We start from the raw sequence: 10,506 nt of genomic DNA, 5'->3' as shown, positions 1-10,506 counted from the left end.
TACAATGGAATATTATTACTCGGTGATCAAAAAGAATGAAATCTTACCAGTTGCAACAATGTGGATGGAACTAGAATTCCATATTATGCTAAGTGAAATAAGTCAGTGAGAGAAAGACAAATATCGTATAATTTTATTCATATGTGGAATTTAAGAAACAAAATAGATGAACATAGGGGAAGGGAAGGAAAACTAAGATAAAAAGAGAGGGGGAGGTAAACCATAAGAGACTCTTAAATACAGACAACAAACTGAGGGTTGCTGGTGGGGTGTTGGGTGGGGGGATGGGCTAAATGGATGATGGGCCTTAAGGAGGGGACTTGTTGGGATGAGCACTGGGTGTTACATGTAAGTGATGAATCACTAAATTCTACTCCTGAAACAATAACAACAATAACAAAGACAACAACAAGGACAACAAAAAGAGCTACCTGAAACATTGTTTATTCTCTTAATCAGTTTATGTTCCATGAATCATGGCTGGTGCCTCTCTCACCTGTGGACTTTGGACAAGTTATTTAACTTCCTAGGTATAATAATAATAAAGAGGGGGCGCCTGCGTGGCTCAATTGGTTAAGCGTCCAACTTCTACTCAGGTCACATGATCTCATGGTTTGTGAGTTTGACCCCTGCAATGGGCTCTGTGCTGACAGCTCAGAGCCTGGAGCCTGCTTCAGATTCTGTGTCTCCCTCTCTCACCCTGCCCCTCCCCCGCTCATGCTCTGTCTTTCTCTCTCTCTCTCTCTCATTCTCTCTCTCTCAAGAATAAATAAACATTAAAAAAATTTTTAAAAAATAATAGAGGATTAAAGGAAAAGTATAAATATATGTGCCACATGAATATCTATTATATATATACTATATAAGTACCATATATTAGGTATATGAAGTGATTAATTAGACTAGTGCTTAGCACATAGTAAATTGTCAATTAATATTAGATGTTATCTCTATAAATTTGACTATACGTATTTCTCTAAGCCTTTGGTTTGGGAATCTGGCAATCTTAATTTATAAAGGTGCTTTTCTGAGAAAGGCAAAAATTTTCTCTGACGTCCATATTCTCCAAAGAGCAGTCACCTGTCTTTTCATTATAACACATAGTAAATAGTGGCAGGGGCAAAGATTAAGGCAGGGGAAATTCACAGGGTCTTATGTGCTCTCTTTAGGGTTTCATTCAATTTATTATTTAAAAAAAATTTTTTTTTTTTAGTGTTTATTTATTTTTGAGAGAGAGGGAGACAGAGCATGAGCAGGGGAGGGGCAGAGAGAGAGGGAGACACAGAATCCGAAACAGGTTCCAGGCTCTGAGCAGTCAGCAGAGAGCCCGACACGGGGCCCAAACCCACAAACTGCGAGATCATGACCTGAGCCAGTGTTGGACGCTTAACCAACTGAGCCACCCAGGTGCCCCTTATTTTATTATTTGTTAATGTTTGCTTTTTTATTTTGAGAGAGGGGGAGGGAGCACTAGGGCAAGTGGGCGAAGGGCAGAGAAAGGGAGAGAGAATCCCAAACAGGTTCCTTGCTGTCAGCACTGAGCCCAACATGGGGCTCAATCCCATGAACCATGAGATCATGACCTGAGCCAAAATCAAGAATCAGATGCTTAACTAACTGAGCCACCCAGGCACCTTTCAATTTGGGTTTTGTTTTGTTTTGTTTTGTTTTAAATTTTTTAATGTTTATTTTTGAGAGAGAGAGACAGAGCATGAGTGGGGAAGGGCCAGAGAGAGAGGGAGAGAGACAGAATCTGAAGCAGGCTCCAGGCTTCCAGCTGTCAGCACAGAGCCCGACGCGGGGCCTGTGCTGAACCGCAAGATCATAACCTGAGCCTAAGTCGGATGCTTAACCGATTGAGCCACCCAGGCTCTCCTCAATTTAGTTTTTATTTTTTTTTTATTTTTTTATTAAAAAAAAATTTTTTTTTAGTGTTTATTTATTTTTGAGAGACAGGAGAGACAGCATGAGAGGGAGAGGGCAGAGAGAGAGAGAGAAGGAGACCCAGAATATGAAGCAGGCTCCAGGCTCTGAGCTGTCATCCCAGAGCCCAACGCGGGGCTCAAACTCACAGACCGCAAGATCATGACCTGAGCTGAAGTTGAACCTCAACCAACTGAGCCACCCAGGCGCCCCTCAATTTAGTTTTTAAAAAAATTATCTGTTTGGGGGCGCCTGGGTGGCTCAGTCGGTTGAGTGTCCGGCTTCAGCTCAGGTCATGATCTCGCAGTCTGTGAGTTCGAGACCCGCGTGGGGCTGTGTGCTGACAGCTCAGAGCCTGAAGCCTGCTTCGGATTCTGTGTCCCCCTCTCTCTCTGCCCCTCCCCCACTCATGCTCTGTCTCTCTCTGTCTCAGAAATAAATAAACATTAAAAAAAATTATCTGTTTAGTATCTCCCAAAGGGAGCTATGTGGTCTTAAAATTTTTACAATATAGTCTCTGCACATGAAGAGCTTATGGTTCCACTGGGGAAACATGGGTTCTTTCACCACAGATGCTCAATGCTCGCTGCTCTTAAAGATGATGCTGTGAAAACAACCAACACTCAGGTAGAAGAATATGAGTGTGTCAGATCACCAGCACAAATCATTGCTGTGAGTTTCCAAACTACTTCCTGGAATGATCAGGAAAAACCACAAGAAGTCCAAACGGACTTGAGTTGGTCAGACACGGTAGACTGAAATTGGGGATGTGTGTGTAATTTGGGCAAAGTATGCAATCTGTGTTGCCTTTATAGCCCTACCCAAGAGGACTGGCTATTTGCCAGTATAACTCCCCTTAATAAGAATGACTGGGAGACAGCGCTAATGACTGCCAATGAGAAGTTTGATTCTCATTTAGTGGGTGGGTATCTAATAAAGTAGCATCACTGAACACAGACGTGAGCTTAACCTATCCAGGGGAAAGTAACATCACTTCTATAAAGAGGACAACACAGCTCACCCTAGAGTGAGCAAGACTGTACGTTAAAAAGAATCTTTGACAAAGTGATACATTGAAGGCTGTAAAAAATGACTCCATGTTTGTAGTACGGTTGTCTTACTTCTGGCTGTGGGGACCTGTCTATGTTTGTTTTAGCAGCATCCAGACTGAAAAAGAGCACTAAAACAGAGCTGGAAAATAGGATGTATATGTTGAAAATGTTTTTCCAGGGGCACCTGGGTGGCTCAGTCGGTTAAGCGTCCGACTTCGGATCAGGTCATGATCTCATGGTTTGTGAGTTCGAGTCCCGCGTTGGTCTCTGTGTTGACAGCTCGGAGCCTGGAGCCTGCTTCGGATTCTGTGTCTCCTTCTCTCTCTGCCCCTCCCCTACTTGTGCTCTGTCCTTCTCTGTCTCTCAAAAATAACTAAATGTAAAAATATATGTGTGTGTGTGTGTATACACATATATAAAAGAAAATGTTTCTCCAAATTATCGAGTGGATTTTATCCAATCATGTTGATGCATATTGTCTTTGACATTTGGATCTTGAACACTCTATGTGTTAACCACAGAGTAAACTATTATTCTTAGACCTTAAGCTTTAAGAGATTATTTGAATAGAGAATCTTCCTAGTTTGTTCTTCAATAAAGACTGAAATAAAGTCTCCATCTTTTTTTATCTTTCACCTTTTGCATCATGACATCAGGAGGTCCTACTGATTTCTTCCTCTGGCTTTCTGCTTTTGATTTATTTAAAGAAACTTTTACTCATTCATTTCTCATGTTATAGGGAATGCGAAGAACATAATACAAAGCAACTTTTGCTTCAATTCCTGATGTTACTCAGCCCATTCCCTCTCTCCTTTCTACCTATTTATATCTTACTCATCCTTTAAGATCCACATTAAGCTCAGGGACACCTGGATGGCTTAGGTGGTTAAGTGTCCGACTTTGGTCCAGGTCATGATCTCACATTTTGTGAGTTCCAGCCCTGCATTGGGCTCTCTGCTGTCAGGGTAGAGCAGAGAAAGCCTGCTTTGGATCCTCTCTCTCCCTCTCTCTCTGCCTGCCCCCTCTCTCTCTCTCTAAAAAATAAATAAACATTAAAAAAAAAACCAAAACTTCGTAAAAAAAATCCACATTAAGTTTCTACATCCTCATGGAGACTTTCTTGACTTCGGCCTCCTCTGAACCCTGCCCTTGTGGATGATATCCTCAGAACTTAATCATAGAATACTCGCCAGATCCCTTAAACTCATCTTGTGTTCCTTGGAAAAGTGGAATGTCATGGTGGGTAGCAGATAGCTCTTCCGTATAGGCTTGGGCAAATTACTTCTCTCAGTTTCTGTTTATCTGGAAACCAGTGAAGACAGTAAAACTGCCCCCAAACCCTAAGATTTATATGAGGATCCACATAAAGTGCTTAGAAATATGCCTAAGACATTTTTGATGCTCAGCTAATGTTGGCTGCTATTACAATGTCTTTTGCCCCTTTCACCAGACCCATTTTTAGCACTTAGCCTTTATGTTCAATGAAAGGATGATTTCTGCCCTTAGTATGTTTATAATCTAGTTGTAGAGACGAAACACGTACAGAAAGGTAAGGCTGCTTACTATTAAATGACAAATGAGATATACAATAAACACGTTTTTCAGTAGCATCTGTTTAAGTGCCTTAGCAAGATATCTTATGAAATATTTGTGAGAAATTTTCTTTTTCACTTACCTAGATGCTTTCTGTGGCTTTTCCAAGTTTCACATCAGCAATTTTATTTTATGTTTTTAATGTTTATTTATTTATTTTTGAGAAAGAGGAAGTGAGCAAGAGAGGGGCAGAGGGAGAGTGAGAGAGAATCCCAAGCTTGCTCAGCGCTGTCAATACAGAACCCTATGCAGGGCTCAAACCCATGAACAGTGAGATCACGACCTGAGCCAAAATCAAGAGTCGGATGCTTAAAGGACCGAGCCACCCAGGTGCCCAACAGTTCTATACTTTTTAAAACATGGCAGACAATCCCCTCACCAACTTCCAAATATATGACATTCTCTCTCTCTCATGCCTGCTTCCTCTCTCTCTCTCTCTCCCTTGTACACACACACACACACACACACACACGATGGCCCCTTTTCTTTTTTCTTTTTCAAATGTATTTTATTTATTAAAATATTTTTTTAAATTTTTATTTATTTTTGAGAGACAGAGACAGAGTGTGAGCAAAAGAGAGGCAGAGAGAGAAAGAGACACAGAATCAGAAGCAGGTTCCAGGGTCTGAGCTGTCAGCACAGAGCCCCACACAGGGCTCGAACTCACCACCTGTGAGATCATGACCTGAGCTGAAGTTGGAAGCTTAACCAACTGAGCCACCCAGGTGCCCCTATTTTTAAAATTTATTTATTTATTCTTGAGAGAGAATGAGAGTGAGAGAGGGAGAGGCAGAGAGAGAGAGGGAGAGAGAGTACCCTAAGCAGCCTCTGCACTATCAGTGTGGAGCCCGACTCGGGGCTTGAACTCACAAACTGTGAGATCATGTCCTGAGCGGAAACCAAGAATCAGATGCTTAACTGACTAAGCCACCCAGGTGCCCGGGCCCCTTTTCTTTATCAGTTAGACATGCAGGGTTTTTATTCATGTGCCTGGTCTTTTTCATCTGAGGCATATATTTTCGTAGTCTAATAAGGTATCTTATAACAGTCTCCAAGCTCTCTGTAGCCTTTATATTCTTAACTACTCTTTTTTGTTTTTAACCTATCCAATAAATACTCAAGAACTGTAAAATCTTTGTATACAGTGCCTTCAATAAATATTGGCTATTTTTGCTCAAATTTTCAGTGCTGAATGTGTAAAATTCCAAAAATAAATCTAGGTTATTTTTTTTTTAAATGTTTATTTATTTTTGAGACAGAGAGAGAGACAGAGCATGAACGGGGGAGGGGCAGAGAGAGGGGGAGACACAGAATCGGAAGCAGGCTCCAGGCTCCGAGCCATCAGCCCAGAGCCCGACGCGGGGCTCGAACTCACGGACCGTGAGATCGTGACCCGAGTGAAGTCAGACGCTTAACCGACTGAGCCACCCAGGCACCCCAATCTAGGTTATTTTTATTTCTTTGTGTGTGTGTGTGTGTGTGTGTGTGTGTAAACAAATTATATCTCCTTTATTAGTATGGTACTGATTGAGAGGGTTTTTTTTCCTTTCTTTTTTAATTTAATTTTTTTAATTTTATTTATTATTTTTTTTTAATTTTTTTTAACGTTTTATTTATTTTTGAGACAGGGAGAGACAGAGCATGAACAGGGGAGGGTCACAGAGAGGGAGACACAGAATCGGAAACAGGCTCCAGGCTCTGAGCTGTCAGCACAGAGCCCGACGCGGGGCTTGAACTCACGGACTGCGAGATCATGACCTGAGCCGAAGTCGGCCGCTTAACCGACTGAGCCACCCAGGCGCCCCTAATTTTTTTTATTTTTTAAAATTTACTTCCAAATTAGTTAGCGTATAGTGCTACAATGATTTCAGTAGATTCCTTAGTGCCCCTTACCCATTTAGCCCATCCCCCCTCCCACAACCCCTCCAGCAACCCTGAGTTTGTTCTCCATATTTATGGGTCTCTTATGCTTTGTCTCCCTCCCTGTTTTTATATTGTTTTTGTTTCCCTTCCCTTATGTTCATCTGTTTTGTCTCTTAAAGTCCTCATATGAGTGAAGTCATATGATTTTTGTCTTTCTCTGACTGACTAATTTCAGTTAGCATCATACCCTCCAGTTCTATCCACGTAGTTGCAGATGGCAAGATTTCATTCTCTTTGATTGCCGAGTAATACTCCACTGTGTGTGTGTGTGTGTGTGTGTGTGTGTGTGTGTACGCACATATATACACATATATACACATTTATATATATGTATATATACACCACATCTTCTTTATTCATTCATTCATCCATTGACGGACATTTGGGCTCTTTCCATACTTGGGCTATTGTTGATAGTGCTGCTATAAACATGGGGGTGCATGTGTCCCTTCGAAACAGCACACCTGTATCCCTTGGATAAATGACTAGTAGTGCAATTGCTGGGTCATAGGGTAGTTCTATTTTTAGTTTTTGGAGAAACCTCCATACTGTTTTCCAGAGTGGCTTCACCAGCTTGCATTCCCATAGGTTATTTTTAATTTCTTAAAAAAAAGATGAATTGGTAATGAACTTAGATCACTTCGCCAGATAATAAAAACACTTTCTTTCTCCAACTTTGCTGAGGAAACTGAAAACCAAGTGATTTATACACTTGAAACAAATGTCACATCTTATCAAGGACAAGAACCAGTTCTAGCTTGACAACATAGATTCCCTGAGCTTTCTGAATTTGGGACACTGTGGATGTCTTAGCTGTCCACTACTATCATGATTATGACAACTTAAAAAAGAGGCTTTACTTCAATCTTTTAAAATTTACGGTTCCATGACTTACAGTTTGTAGTGGATTTTTACATATATTCCATACATAGGAAATACATGTGAAATTTAAATTTTTCTAAATAATCTTACAACTGTTGAGGTGATTGGAGTTATTTTTAAACTGTTGAGGTGGTTGGCGTTCTCCAAATTTTCTCCTTTCTTTTTATTTCCCCAAACAAGGAAGAGTAAAATAAAAAATAGTGGTGTTTCACCATTAAACATTTAAAAAAATACAGTAATTCGTACACCTGAAACTAATGTAACATTGTGTGCCAACCAAACTTCAATTAAAAAAAAATACAGTAATTCTTTTTTTAGGAAAGAAATAGATCCCAATTATTTCCACCCGATTAATTGCAAATAGCTTATAGAGAAAATGCTATACAGACCTATTTATTATATGAGTGCCTCAACTAGACTCGGAGGTACTTTAAAAAAGTGTACAGGCATCCCTTTCAAACTTACTTCTTCTAAGCTTCTGGTATTACAGAAATTGCTTAAGTAATTCCTTTTTTTTTTTAAGTCATTCCTTTTGACAATGAGAGTTAATCAACTCTGTATCAGGTGGAATATGGAAACTACCTAAGGATTAATGTGGCTATTGTTCAAATTAACATTAACAAATTCTTCCCTTTACAGAGAATTGTAAGCATAATTATGGCCTTTATCTTTCCAAAAGCTCTTGTTATTTAATTATTAGCACGATTTTTCTGATTCTTTGTTAGATTCTTTGAAACAGCACAGACTGCGATTGTTTTTATTATTAAAACTACATTTTGATGAATAAACACATCAAGTTCCCTACCCTCCCTGGAAGAGTAACTTTTAATGCAATACATACTTGAATGTTTAATAATTATCTTTAAAAGCAGTTTTAAGTAAATAAAAGCTCTTTGCCAAGCAAGGTCCATGTTTTGTAATTTCCAGCTGTGAAGCAGCCACCATACGAAGCAGCATATTAAATGTTAATCACTTTAGCTCCACCTAATTAAATATTTAGCCCTGCAAAGATCTAGAGAAAGTGAAAAAGGTTGAACTTGATTTAATGTATACAATTATTTTGAATCACATTCTGTCCCTGGATGATTACAATCAGATGTATCTAGTATTTCACCTTTGGAACCTCCAAGGTACAAGACCATTCCAAAATCATTATTGTCATAATCACAATCGTCATTATTGTCATCACAGCTAACATTTATTAGAAGTTTACTCTGTGCTAGGTTACGTGCTTTACATGTCGAATTTTAGTTGCGCCTTACAACAGTCCTATGAGGTAGGTGCTATTATCTCCATCCAGAGTCTAAAGCTTAGAAAGGTTAAGTAACGTGACGAATGTCACAGAACTAGTAGGTGCCAAATCCCATATTTTTAAGCCCCTTGCTCCTCACCTTCCCTTTATTTTACCCAAGCCCGCTTAATTCACTTAAATTTAGTATCAGTTGACTTTTCTCATGACCTTTTTGTTGAGACTCATTTTGGTCTTCTCCTTCTCCTCAACGACACATGTTGTCCAACAGATGTTGGACAACAAAAACATATACGTTTGGGGCGCCTGGGTGGCTCAGTGCATTGAGCATCCACCTTTGGCTCAGGTCACGATCTCGCAGTTCAGGAGTTCGAGCCCGGCATCGGGCTCTGTGCTGACACCTCAGAGCCTAGAGTCTGCTTCAGATTCTGTGTCTCCCTCTCTCTCTCTGCCCCTTCCCCTCTCACACTCTCTCTCTCAAAAATAAATAATAAACATTTAAAAAATAATAATAAAATACTTTAAAAATATATAAATATATATAATGTTCAAAGAATAGGGAAACAAGGTATAACTAATTGAGGAGTTAATCAACAAGGAGATCTAAAAAAATAAAAAGCCAAACACATGATTGTCAGATGAGTGGAGTGGACAGTGAAGAATGCTTGGCGTTGTTTAACAGTCTGGTGTCCTGGAGGCTGGAAAGGCTTTAAATAAAAGTGAAGAGGTGAGGGCATCCCTAGGATGCCCTCGGAAATAGGTTGGATGCCTCTGGAGAGGCAGAAAGTCTGGCAAGTGCTGGGTGAGTGGGAGCATGTCGGGGTTGTCCTGTAGGGCTCGAAAAAGGAGAACAGGGTATAGGGGATTGGAAGAGCTGGGTCACTTGCATTTACACTTGATGTCTTAGTACCAAGGACAGTCGTAGACCCTGATAAAAGGCAATCTTTGAACACTCCAAGTTGCATTTGGGTCATTGTTGTATGACCCTGTGTCATCCTATTTATGTTTCATTTTCCTGTCTGAACAAAAGGGAGCAATTCTTGTTCTCTTGGGTTTTCTCCTAGTCATCAACCATAAGAGTTAGGCCACAGAACACAGACAAAAGGAGAATGGAATATTTTATAAGATAGATTTCTAAAACAAGCGCCGGCGAAAACTTTTAACGAAACACCTAAATTCACTAGTGACTGCCGCTACAGCTAAGATCCTCGAACTTCCATTTCTCCTTTAAGTGACAGGCACTTGAAAAATATTAAAACGGGATGCAGTTAGCTTTCGATGACTTAGGCCACCGACAATTCAATGTATGGATTACACAGAATTTTAATGGACTCATTTCACACGTCGTTATCAACTCTACGTGAAGTTTAAAAGGACAAAGGCTGAAAGTGGATTTGGCCAGTTTTCCGCGTTATTTCCACGGTGGGGCAGAGAGTGGGGGGATTTCCTTTGAGACAAGACTCGGTGCAGCCAATAATTGCTAGTATTGCCAGACTGGTAATAACAGGCTGATGAAAAGGTGAACACAACGCGAAAACTCTGATTAAATCAAGCGCGCCCTCCCACCCTCGTTTTCGGTGAGGAATTTTCCTCTTTCTCCCGCCCTCACAGGAGGGGCTGAGACAGCATCTGGCATCATAATACCAACATTTGTTTCGTGATTCCTCTTTGCCGGGCACGCTAACACACATCACTTCTCAGGAATCAGGATTCACTGGTACTTGTCTGCATTTTTAAAATAAACGCCGGCTCGAGAATCTGGGGGCTGATTTTTTTTCCACCAGCTGGAACAACCGCGATCTGGACCCCTCCCCCGAATAAGCCGAGCTCTCCCCCGGTTTTATTCCAGGCCTGTGACACCTCCACTCCCTCGGTGAAACCGCC

The sequence above is a fragment of the Panthera pardus genome, unplaced genomic scaffold (genome assembly GCF_024362965.1).
Source record: "Panthera pardus isolate Hobbes unplaced genomic scaffold, ASM2436296v1 HiC_scaffold_17, whole genome shotgun sequence".
Classification (NCBI taxonomy): domain Eukaryota; kingdom Metazoa; phylum Chordata; class Mammalia; order Carnivora; family Felidae; genus Panthera; species Panthera pardus.
The sequence above is the reverse complement of the archived record's forward strand: the minus strand, read 5'-3'. Positions refer to the sequence as shown.